Below are 12,780 nucleotides of genomic sequence, written 5' to 3' on the forward strand. Positions count from 1 at the left end.
GCGCCGGTTACGGGAGTATTTGCCTCTATCGTGGTTCATTGCTATTCACGATGAACGAAAAAAAAAAGAAGCAGCGAGTTAGGAGAGGATCGAGAGTGAAGGGAGCCGAACGATCGCGCTCTCGTTTCTTCGACGCTTCGGAGTCTATGGGTAGAGATCTCACGATCAAGAACGAAAGAAAAAAGATAACGGCTATAGCCTTCGTGCCAGACAGTATAGTGTTTCGCTACTTCGTGGTCACGCGACACCCCCTCAAACCATGACGGGGCAGCGTGGTGTCGAATAAACGTTCGACTGGCGCATGCTTGATCGGACGCGTTCGTGCACGTCCGCGCAGACTCGGTGGTGTTCGGGCTAGTTCGGCCGGGTTCGAGCGTTCTCGGCGCTCGGGAACGACCGACGACTCTCTCCAGCGCGCTGAATCACAGTCTGGGTCAGTTCGCCGAATGATCGTCTCTCCAAGCGGGAGGACGCGTGCGCGTGTGCGGTTCTGTGATCACGTGAGTGGAGAGCTGTTCGATACGATTTTGCGGCCGAGAATCGGAGTGTCAAAACTAGTGCCAGTGAACCGACGGGAAAAAATACAATTCGGACTGTGGCGTGGAGGATAATGTTTAAGTGTGTCGCCGAGAAGGCTGTCGAGGTTGCACGGAGTGAGACGAAGCTCGCTGAGCAGAATAAGAACGCGTGACAGGTAAAACATAACCTCGATTCCGGGGAAGGGCATAAACGGGGGTGACGTTTTTTCGTGCGGTGGTTTCTGGAGCATTTACCCCGAAATCAGTCTCGTGTGGATTTTTCCGGGATTGCTTCGCCTCGTATCGGTTGTAGAAGTGTTTGATAAAGTCGGTCGGTTGGGCGACGGGTGACGCAAACGAGCAGTGGAAACGGTACGTTACTCCGAGTGATTTAAAAACGGTCGTATACGAAATTACACGCTTTCGATCGCACGCGTGACTTGTTTTATGACTGGCAAGAGAAAAGTACTCGAAAGCCACTCCGTATTTATTGTCGATACGCGAGGATCGTTGGTCAGTGAAAGATTTTAACTTGGTCTCTTTTTCTTTTTTCTTTTATTTGATTTTCGAACGGTCTCACGTGACCTGTGTGTTTTACCCTTGTCGCGAAGTGGCGCTTCCGTTTGCTTCGGCAAGAATGTTTCGAGCATTTATCATTGTGCGCGAGTGTGTTTCTCGCTCGTTCACCACGCCTTGAAATCCTCAAGCCTTTGATTTCACGCGGCGAATGAAAATTTACGAGTGCTGAAAGACATACTTTTCGCATTTCTGTGACTCGAGCGTTTTTAAACGGGGAGAGTGAACTGCGGTGTATTTTCAGGTAGTGATGGATTACAGTTTCCTTTAATCTTTAATACGACAACTATTGAGATTATTATCCGTGAGTAACAACGAAACACGTTGTACCATTATTATCGCCATTATTCTACGGTCGTGTGATCGCCGATGTGTTTGTTTTCTCCTTTGCTTCCTCTTTTTCTTTCCAACCAGTGATCAATTTTATTCCGTGCTCAAAGTCGCCTACTCAACTAGTGTGCGGAATTATTCCGAGAATTGTTTGTGCGTACGTGTCAAATCTCCGTTCCAGGTGTTTCGGCTAGCGTTATCCAAGATTGCATTGTCCACGTTAACGGTTAGTCATACTGACTTCTTTATTCGAAATTTTCTTTGTGTTACTTTGATGGGATTCGTAATCGGTGAATATCGAGAACAGTTTTGGCGACTAATTAGTCAAATTTTTCATAGTCTATTCAAGTGTACTGTTAATATTAGCGAGGTATATTATATTAATTTTTTTGTTCGGAAATTTAATAAAATAAAGTAATGAATTACTATTTAATCAGGTAAAATTTTACAAGTATCTTACATTTTCTTCCTTGAAAACTTTGTTCTCGTGTTTTACATATTTTTAGAAGCTTTTTTCATAGTGTACTCCGAAATTTTATATCTGATATTCAAGTGTACTGTTAATATTAGCGAGGTATATTATAATAATCTTTTTGTTGAAAAATTTAGATACGAAAAATTTAATAAAATAAAGTAACGAATTACTATTTAATCAGGTAAATTTTTACAGAGAAATTTTAAAAGTATCTTACATTTTCTAACTTGAAAACTTTGTTTTCGTGTTTTACATATTTTTAGAAGCTTATTCATGAATACGCGCGTATAAATATATTTCTTTGCGATTTTATTTGTTTTACGTATCAAAACATTATAATTCTATTTAATTTACTAAATCAATTTTTCTGATTCCACATGATTCTAATCAATGGAATATCGTTGAAAAGTTAAAGATTTTGTGAATGGATATTGCATAATGGACGTGAATTCTCTATCCGTTGAAGAATTTTAAATATTTCAAGGTCATTGTAATTTGTTGGCGCGCTATATCACATAGAATGACAAGCTCAGTGACCTAGTATAACCTCGAAGACTGTAGGTCGTTAATTTCTTTTCTAAAATTACTTTCGCGTAAACAAAGTATATAATTTCGTTTTAAACATGCCAATGACCTTAGCATGCTTGAAAAGTCTCAACTTGTGACCTTGTTTTTGTTCTTTTTTACCAGAAAAAAATATTGAACACTTTTATATGTTTGAATTATTGTATACAACAATTGTATTCCCAAAATTTGTCAACTTTTGTTTGAAATATTCTTCGATATCACAAATAATTTCGACGATGATTTTCGAAATCATTAGTGTCAATTTAAATATTGCAGAATATTTTCTAAAGCAAGCCTGTCGAACAAGCTCTTGCCTCCATTTTGATTTTAATATTTGTTCTATTTTTTGTTTATCGTATGTGCTTATATTTTTTAGTAAATATGTACACAGCTTATTTCAATAATAGACGAACCGATATTACGTTTCTAGAAATGTTAAACTATGTTTTCAAAATTTTCATAGATTTGTTGTTCTAATATCTGGAAAAACAGTGTCGAGCATCTGTAGAAAAATTAAATTTTATTTAACATGTGAGTAGTCCTATAGACGTGCTGTGGATTTATACTAAAATAAATAAAATTAACTAAATAATTCTAAATAAATAAAATGTTCAATGTAGTTGTGGCTACAAAACGGTCTTAAAAATATCTCCAATCATTATAAAATCTGCGATATGGTAGCAAAGTGGTAATTAGCACCAGAAATTGAGTTTGACCGTTTCACAAACATTTAAATTTCCCCAGCTGCGTTAATTTAGTAAAATTTATTTGCTTTCGTACCACGAACTGTTATATATACATAAATTAGAAAGACAAAGGTTAAACGGTGTCTATTTAACGTGAATGTTTCACGCTAGTCTAGATTTCGCGTAAACGGTGAAAATTGATAAAGCAGCGTTGACGAAAAAGATGACCCCGTTTCCGTTCGGCGCGGGTTAATGAAGACACGCGTTCAGCCATTCGCGTAACCGAATGTAAGTGTTCCCGAGTCCATGATCGCGAGCTAGTCGTAGTCGTTTGTATGCGAGAATTACGATGATAATCCGTGGACAACGATCGATGCGTTCGCTGTTTCTCCTCTGTCACGCTTTCAGACGTTTCAGCCGTGTGTTTCCCGCGTGAACTCGTCTATCAAGGAGCTTAACAAATTAGCATAAATATTCGTAGCCGGCACCCCGCATCTATCATACTTACGTTGATGCGAGTGCAAATTGAAAATCAACAGATCTCGCGATATTAAAAGAGAGAGAACTAGCTCGAGCTAATGACACTGACATAATCCTCTAAAAGACGTTTTTCACGATCGTATATCATTGTTTAAACATGTATGCTAAGTCGTAAATGGTCACAAAGTTTGCAGGTGCATTATAACGCCTTGAGATCAGAGAAAGTCTCAATAGAAATGGGGATTTATGTAAGATTTGAGATCAGCTTATATCACGGTACAAATTATCGGGGTTTTTTTATTATTATTATTCATTTATTGACGGGTTTAAACCCTTTAGTACAGAGATATAATATGTGAGGAACTATTGAAGCTTGTAAAGATCATTTTGAATTGATTGATAAAAATTTAGAGTGTTGGAATACCTTAGAAATCTCATTAATATATATTATAAATAGACGAGGTCCCAAAATGTGAACCTTGTGGAACACCAGACGTAACATTAATTTCTCTCGAGTTATTATTATTGAATTTAACTATTTGAACTGTATCTGATAAAAAAAACTGCATAGTCAAGAAAGCATACAGCTGTTTGTTCCTAATGCCTTTAATTTGGACATTGAGATTGAATGATTAATAGAATCAAAGGCAAATAGTATCAACCTGCATGCCTTTATCCATGAAGATCGTTCGGAGCGGGACTCGGAAAATTTCACCGTCGGACCGATCGCTCGCAACAGTTTTTCCTTAATAACTCGAAAACGAGCACGTCAACGCCTATTTTCGTTTATACGATACTTGTGCAGTTTCACGCCCCCTCCGTGGTTGGCAGGTCTTTTTTTTTTTATCTTGAATTTTGAGAATTTATTTTTTTTTTTCTTGAAAACGAGCACGACGACCTATATTTTTAACGACGGCATTGTGTTCCCCTGATTTTTTCCTATAAGATAGCGTGTCAAATTTTTGTAATAATGATACTCCACAAGGTTAGTCACATGATGCTTGTTAATAATGATGCATTTGCAAAGAAATGATAGTTTACGACTAATTCAATTTTCCTTAATCTCAGGCATGAGATTTTGAGTACTAATAGGTCTAAAGTTTGAAATTGACGTTGAGTAGTAGGTTTAATTAAACATAACTTCCATAATTTAGGAAAGATTTATTAAATATTAATCATAAGACTCTGGACATAACAGAATTACATGATTTAAAAGATATGGGAGGAATATTGTCGTATCCTGGACCACAATTATTTTTGAGTTCGTTAATACTTGTAAATATTTCATCAATATCAAGAGAAAGGTTAGAAATATTCATATTAGAGGTTAATTTAAGTAGGTGTTTATTTTTTCTATGTTGTATCCAAGAATATTTTATCAGACAAGAAAAATATTATGACGTATCTTGCAAATAAATCTTCGACTCATAGAAGTATTTAATAACATCGAGGAATTTCTATAACATACAATAACAAACACTATTCTAGATTTCTATAAACGATGAAGAATTAATGAAGAATTATAATAACGTGAGATAGAATTAGTTTTATTAACCAAAATCTGGGAATATTTCAAACTAAATAATTTTAGAATATAGTATTCTGTTTTATCGACAGTATATTTAAAAAAAGGTTGAAATATCTTTGAATTCTAAAAACGTAAAATTGTATTCGAATAAAAGATGGTGAATAATAACAATGTGTAGAAATTGGTTTACAACGTTTATTCAATTGTAGTTACTCAAACAAACTTGTATTCGTTGAATTTAATTCTAATTTTTCTCAAAATTTCGTTATTGGAATGTTCATGTACCCCTTCAACCCTCCCACAACACGATTTCGATATAACACAAAAATTGGACAACCCCATACATCACGAATTTTTCCATCACACTAATTTGCCTGAATCGAAAATTAACAATTTTTCTTCGTTTCGATCGTAATATATAGACTGCGGATCTTCATGCAAATTCATATTTTTGTTAATAAAATTAATGAAATTGGAGCTTTGTAGAGGGCTGTCTCAACCCCTAAATATAATAATTCGTATCTTTTTTGCATATTAAATGCATTCTGTAGTTTTTTGAGGATTAAAATTTCCCATAAATGCATAAACATCCGCAGTCTAGTAATATACGAACTCATGATAAAGCAACGTTTTATATCTCAACTCGATTTAAATACAAAATCGAATTAGCCATGTTCCAGGAGTATTAACGATAAGAATTGAGCATGTTTTATCGCGACACCGCGTATTGCGTAGTTTTTTCGACTTTTAGAAAGTTTCTGATTTGTTGTGCGTGGACGTTCGTGAACTTATGGCCTGTAGTGTACTTACATACGTGTACGTACGCCCTACAATCAAAAGTCGTCGACGTTGTGTTAAACGAAGAGGCACGTAGCAACCATGAATGGCTGGGAGGGCGAGCCGAAAGTATGAATGGGCTAATCAATTTCCAGGCACAATTGCGGTATAACGCGTGTCCCTAGTAACCGCGTCCGCCGGCGCAGCGTGCACGTATACGCGCGCTAGTATAAATTTTCAATTGCAAGTGGCGAGTAAGCGATCGCCAACAATGCGAAATGTTCGCCGATACGTCGACAGGCGTTATCGTGGCCGCAAACGTTCGCAAATGGAGACATATCGGTCCGTTTGCCTCGATCATACAACTCCTATCATGCACGCTACACTGTCGCCAGTCGGAGATTTACAAAATTCTTTCTCGTACATCGCAGAGTTCACTCTCTTCAGCATCGAGTCACACAAATATACATATACACTCCTGGACAAAAAGATAGCACACTTCCAAATTATTGTAATTTCTGTTTATTAACACTTTGGCTTTCACGTGACCCATATGCGGGTGACAGAACTTTTAACAGTGAAACGAAAATATTAGGTCGTCCCATATGTTCGTGCCGGGTTTTCTACTGCAACTTGAAGTAATATTTTAAACGTATGATGAAATTTTATGAAAAATAGTAAACCTCTTCTCGTTCAACAACTCCTTCCCCTTCTTTTGGCAAAGCCATTGTATCGTCGCTCCAAAACTTGCTGGATATTTTATTCAAATTTAGTTTAACGCTTTTCATTAAAACGTTGACATTTTCAAATTGTTTATCCACTAATAAGCCTGGAGATTGTTATATTTTATATCTTATAAGATTCGGTTTTATCAGGCTCTACCACGATTAAGAAAATTTTGTTCCATAAGCTAGTGTGGATTCCAAACTTCGAACTTTGACACAATATCTATTTGTTTCAAATTTCTATGAATTGTTGATGTTACTATGTTTGAAATTTCAGAAATCACCTCAACTGACAAATTTTCTTTATTTTTCATTGGATTACAAATTTTATCCTCATCAATTTTAGAATATCGAATGGCACGAACTTATGGGGCGACCTAATAATTAATTCTCAAGTCAAAATGTTAAAGAAAATAAATTTTAATAGGCTTCGGAAATTTTAATGAGGTCACGTAAGTAACTGCTACGACAACTTTTAAGTTGTGTAATTTACAATTGTCTACAATCAAAGTTTTGGTCTCGTAGACAATTTTAGGAGTTTAGACGTGTTAATCAATCTCTCGGTTGAATGCTGTTAGCACGATCGCGATTACATAGTAAAAATTATATATAATATTCTAATTGTCCAACAGTTCCATTTCGACACCTTTTAAATAAATATAATATTGTTGAGGGCACCCTTCTTGAGCAAAAACACAAGGTTGATTCGTCTAAAGTATAGAGTTTATTATTAATTACATATTATACAATTATTGCACGTGTTTAATTTTTCTAATTTAAAATACTAACTTAAAGTATAGAGAATCAACGATTAAATTTTCGTGCTTCCCTATATTCTCTATATTATCGAAATTTGTACTTAGAAATCTTTCTTCCTCCTATCTGCTTATCTATATTCAACTTCCCAACTACTCTATCGAGCATATATGGCTCTATCTCTAGCTCACCGACACATACACAATGCTTACATATATATATAAGACAACGGAGAAATTTAAGGACTTCCAGGAGAATAACCAACACGTGTTGCTCTATAGAAAGAGGTTATAATTTATACATAACATATATACAGTTTTTATAGATACAATGGTTAACTAGTTACCTATAGAAAGAGAAACGACAATTTAAGTCTATTCTCCTCACTGACTTACTACTAGTCCTATTCTCTTATTTAATGTTATCTATCGATCACTTAGATCATTGCACATGTGCCTTTTACACAATCTCCCTCTATATCCTGTCTTCCTCTCGTTTGGGTCTCGATATCCTGATTAGAGGGCGCGCTGAGGTACTAAAGCGCGGCTAACCTCAATTAAAGAAAGTATTCTTTCTTTACATATACTAAATAAATAATCGCAATTTCTATTCATTAAACGTTACAAATTCAGCTTTTTTTTTTTTTTATTATTAACGCAATTTGAATCTCAAGAAAGAGATTATTTTGCAGTGCTGTACAAACGTTTCAATACATTAGAATACTTCACCTAATACAATAAAACATAAACATACAATAAACATACAATACAAACATACAAACAAAACAATAAACATACGTATACTTGCTAAACAAACAGTTTACAGATGAAATCTTTTCTTAAATCCTTAATCCACAGTAATTCAGAAACGAGTAGATCAATTTACATATTTTAGACGTAGGCCTGGAGAGTAGAATGTTACATGAAAGCGGAAGATAGATATGTAGTTTTCGCAACTGTTTAATAAACGTTAATCTATGTTCATCAAATCTGGGACATTGCCATAGTACATGGTCAATGTTCTGAGTTTCATAGCCGCATTGACACTGTGGGTCGTTTATTACACCAAATTCAGCATTCTGTATGCATATATTTTCAGACTTGTTGATACATATGAATGAAATGAAACGAACCCTTCTTAATCTATCTATTTTTATTTGAAGAAATACAATTATTGACAAGATATAGAGGGACAAAATGGTAGCACATTTAACGAAAAACAATTAATGTTTAATATTTTATAGAACCTTCTTTGCATCTAATACTTTCGATCAATCTGTTTGGTAAAGATTTGTATAATTCTTCAATACTTTTTTTTGGATAATATTCTAAGATATAGAGGGACATAATGATAGCACATTTAACGAAAAAATTAATGCTTAATATTTTTGGTAGAACCTTCTTTGCATCCAATACTTCCGATCAATCTGTTTGGTAAAGATTTGTATAATTCTTCAATACTTTTTTTTGGATAATATTCTAAGATATAGAGGGACATAATGATAGCACATTTAACGAAAAAATTAATGCTTAATATTTTTGGTAGAACCTTCTTTGCATCTAATACTTTCGATCAATCTGTTTGGTAAAGATTTCTACAATTGATCAATACTTTTTTGGATAATATTCTCTCACTCGTTCAAAATCGTTAATATTTTGAGATTGTCTGCCATTTTGTCTGTCAAATCAATACAAAAAGTGTTTCTTTAATTGCATTTCTTTTATATGCAGCATCATACATAATTTTGCGCATAAAAAGTGGCCAGGCGTTTGATCGACAAATAGAATCGAGAAATTTACGAACGTTTCTCGTCGCGAGCAATTTTCTCGGATCTTTTAGGTTCGTTACGGCGCGACGAGGTGAAATTTATGGCGGTTACTGTACAAGCTAGGACGAAGACGCGCGCCAGAACATAGTTGAATGAGTCTCGCGCAAACAGCCGCGCGGATGATCATTGCCGCGAATGATTCAGTGACTAGTCATTCGTGCAAGGTCTCTCTCTCGGTTTTCTTCCGTGGTGTTTGCGTTTGCAGAGCCCACGTGGCTGCAACGACTCTCGATTATTCGTCACGCTGCTTGTGTCATGGTACGAGGGTCGTTCGATGAGTCCTTAGAAAAAGATAGAAAAAGGAATTATTTTAGGTAGATTTTATCTTATTTTTCAACGTAAATTCCTTTTAATTCTATACACACATGTCATTAACCCTTTGCACTCCGATTTATATTTCAATTTTGTTACCAGCAGCTCCCAACATAAAATAAAACAATTTAAACAAGTAGAGGAAGAAACAAATTCTATCAAATATCTGTTTTATTCACACTATTGTAGTATTTTGTAATTTTTAAGTGTACGACTTTGGTTTGGACTTGAAAACGGAGCTCCTGAGATAATAACCGATGACGAGTCACATAAGTGTTTCATAGAAATATTAAATTTACAAGAGTGCCAACACTTTTGTTGCGTCGAAAACTGCCCTCCGTGTATTTGTTACTATTTTTCATCATTACAAGTCTACTTAACCGCTTTATCTCGCTTGATACTGAAAGTTCAAACCTCAAACTTATATTTTATACAAAAAATAAGGAAGACGTGCTTTATTCACAGCTACATAACATTTTATTTGAAAATACGCTCTGTGCCAATACTTTTGTTCGGCACTGTAGGTATCCCCCTAATATCTGAGTTCCAGCGCTACCAACAGCAATCAGTAAAAATAACTACACACACGGAAGTTTCTTGCTTCGATCGAGAATAAAAATGAAACCATGTGGTGGATATAACCGAGACTTTGACAACTATCTAGTGAGTCATGATGCTTACCAAAAAACAAACCATTTTCCATGCTACGTGCGCCAAATCTTTGATTTTCAAAGGACTTATCGAACGACCCTCTTATTTTCGAGGAACCTCGGGAAGAATGGCGGAAGTCAACCGTCGCGTTATCTGATAAATCGCGAGGTAAAAAGTCGCTTCTCGCGCAATTAGCGCCGCGAGCGAATCGATCCCGGAAACGCGAAAAACCGCTCCTCCGAATCGAATCCCGAATCCCGTGATAGATGCGCGTTTTCACGATCGGTTGACTAACGAGGAAGACGTGGAAGAGCAACGCAGTGTTTATTTATTTCCACGGTCGCCCCTTTTGCAATCGGTTTCCCGATAAGCCGATTTTATTCCGTATAATTTACCGTAATTTGAATACAAAACGTTAATCCATTTTTAATGGAGTGTGTCCTTAATAGCTGCCGGGGATTTTAATAGTTGCGTTAATTGTGCCACTATTTTAGTCGCGACGTCGCTGGTTCCGGATGCGAATAAACTGACCGTCGTTATTTTAAGCGTCCGGTGGGCCGCGTTTCGATAAATTTATACCGACTGTTTTCCGTAGCTACGTTTTATCGAATTTCAATATTAACGGGCAGGTTTAATTAAAAAGTTCGATATTTATCAGAACTATTCGATTGCATAATTAATCGACACATTTTTCGTAACCGTTGACCAGAGTCTGGTCGGGACGACTGGAAAAATTAGATGGGGTTTCGTTTAATAGATGGTTTTTAAAACCCGTTTTACGTTAACGCGATTGCTGAAACGCGCGCTAATTAGTTCGCAGAAAATGTCAAGAAAGTTTCTTCTTCGACGAACTTTACTCGTTAAAAGGGTAATAATTTTCACGCTTCTGCAACTTTTTCGTAAATTTGTTATAACGGTGAAGAGTGTTATGTAGTTTGCCGGGTAAAAATGTGTCCGTCTGTGTTTAATATTCGTAAGAATACAACGCGCTCATGCTGTCGCACGAGAACTGCATTCCAAAACAGTAAGAATGTCGCGCGTACAGAACGCCGATATTATTGACGTACCAGTCGATAGGCAGATACGAGTCTTCTCTATTAATAGATCGACAATAAGCGTGAAATCTCAACAAACTTTCGATTAAACCAAACTTGAACACACCACGACCTGACTTCGTATTTGCTTTCCTTTGCTAGTAGCCTTGTTTCTCAACGACTAAGAAACAAAAGAGTAAAAACAATAGTACTTGTTACTTGTTAAATAAAAAAATGTAATACGAAGTATCAGTCTTTTCTTGTTATTGGTTGAGTTTTTTATTCTAGTGGAAGTGGACAGTGTAGGTGTTTTTAATTTCGTTTCATTGCGTTCCATTGGCTCAGGCGGAGTTGATGCAATTCTAAACTCGTGGAAAAAAAATATGAAGTGTTCCACGATGAATCGAACAAAATTTCATTATTCGATCGTGTGAACGTCATAAATAAATTGCTATACCTTGGTGTTATTGTTAATCTGTTATTCAAATAACATTTTGTCAACCGTCACGATCTATGTGCGTAAAAAAAAACTAAAAAATTTTGACCTCTGATTTACATTAAAGGAATCATAATTTCACCCAAAAATAACGGTTGATACACTTAGAATAAGACGATACAAGTAAATTATTAATAATGATTTGAAACTTCCAATCACTCTAAAATTTTGCGTAAAAAAAAATGATTTCTTGATCAAGCGTCAGGATCTATGTGCGTAAAAAAAAACTAAAAAATTTTGACCTCTGTTTTACACTAAAGGTGTTGATGAGGTCAGGATATAAAATAACAAACTTAGACACAAAACGAACAAAATATGAATTTATGTAAGAGCAAAACTATGGTTGTACACAAACGTTCCGTTGGACATGTGACGATGTAACCTCGAATATTCTCAGCAGGCAATGAAAGTACATATATCCAGTGCCTGAGAAATAAACTCGTTCTTTTTCTTAACAATAGGAATCACAATTTCATCAAAAAATAACAGTTAATACACTTAGGATAAGATGATACAAGTAAATTATTAATAAAATTTAAAAACTTCCAATCATTCTAAAATATTGTGTAAATGATTTCTTCATCAAGCGTCAAAATCTATGGGGGGGTGTAAAAAAAATTTTTTAAATTTTGACCTCTGTTTTACACTAAAGGAATCATAATTTCACCCAAAAATAACGGTTGATACACTTAGAATAAGACGATACAAGTAAATTATTAATAATGATTTGAAACTTCCAATCACTCTAAGATTTTGCGTAAAAAAAAATGATTTCTTCATTAAGCGTAAAAAAAAACTAAAAAATTTTGACCTCTGATTTACATTAACACTAGATTTACGGGCATTGATCACACGTATATTTGTTGATACCTTTCATGTTGACGATTACCTTACAATACGATTTTTTTTTTAATTAGAATATGTATTCGTGCCATTGCATCAATCAAATTCAACATAAGTTGTTAAAAAGTAATATTTACGCATTCTGCAATTTTAACACTTTGACTGCCACGTCACCCATATATGGATGACAGGATTTAT

The 12,780-nt window shown here is 35.3% G+C and overlaps 1 protein-coding gene across 5 annotated transcripts in view; it reads left to right on the forward strand.

The window, feature by feature from the left end:
• The window catches only part of LOC122399682 (plexin-A4), an 817,700-nt gene that overhangs the window by 71,999 nt on the left and 732,921 nt on the right, over positions 1-12,780 (forward strand). Inside the window, exon 1 of one of the 5 annotated variants that reach the window (XM_043400547.1) lies at positions 444-890. The exons of 2 other annotated variants lie outside the window; for them this stretch is intronic. The gene's annotated coding sequence lies outside the window, so the exon portion shown is untranslated. 2 more of the 5 variants (XM_043400545.1, XM_043400549.1) reach the window with 2 other exon arrangements.

Source organism: Colletes gigas, unplaced genomic scaffold (assembly GCF_013123115.1).
Source record: "Colletes gigas isolate AHSC1104 unplaced genomic scaffold, ASM1312311v1 Colletes_gigas_Sc00014, whole genome shotgun sequence".
Classification (NCBI taxonomy): Eukaryota; Metazoa; Arthropoda; class Insecta; order Hymenoptera; family Colletidae; genus Colletes; species Colletes gigas.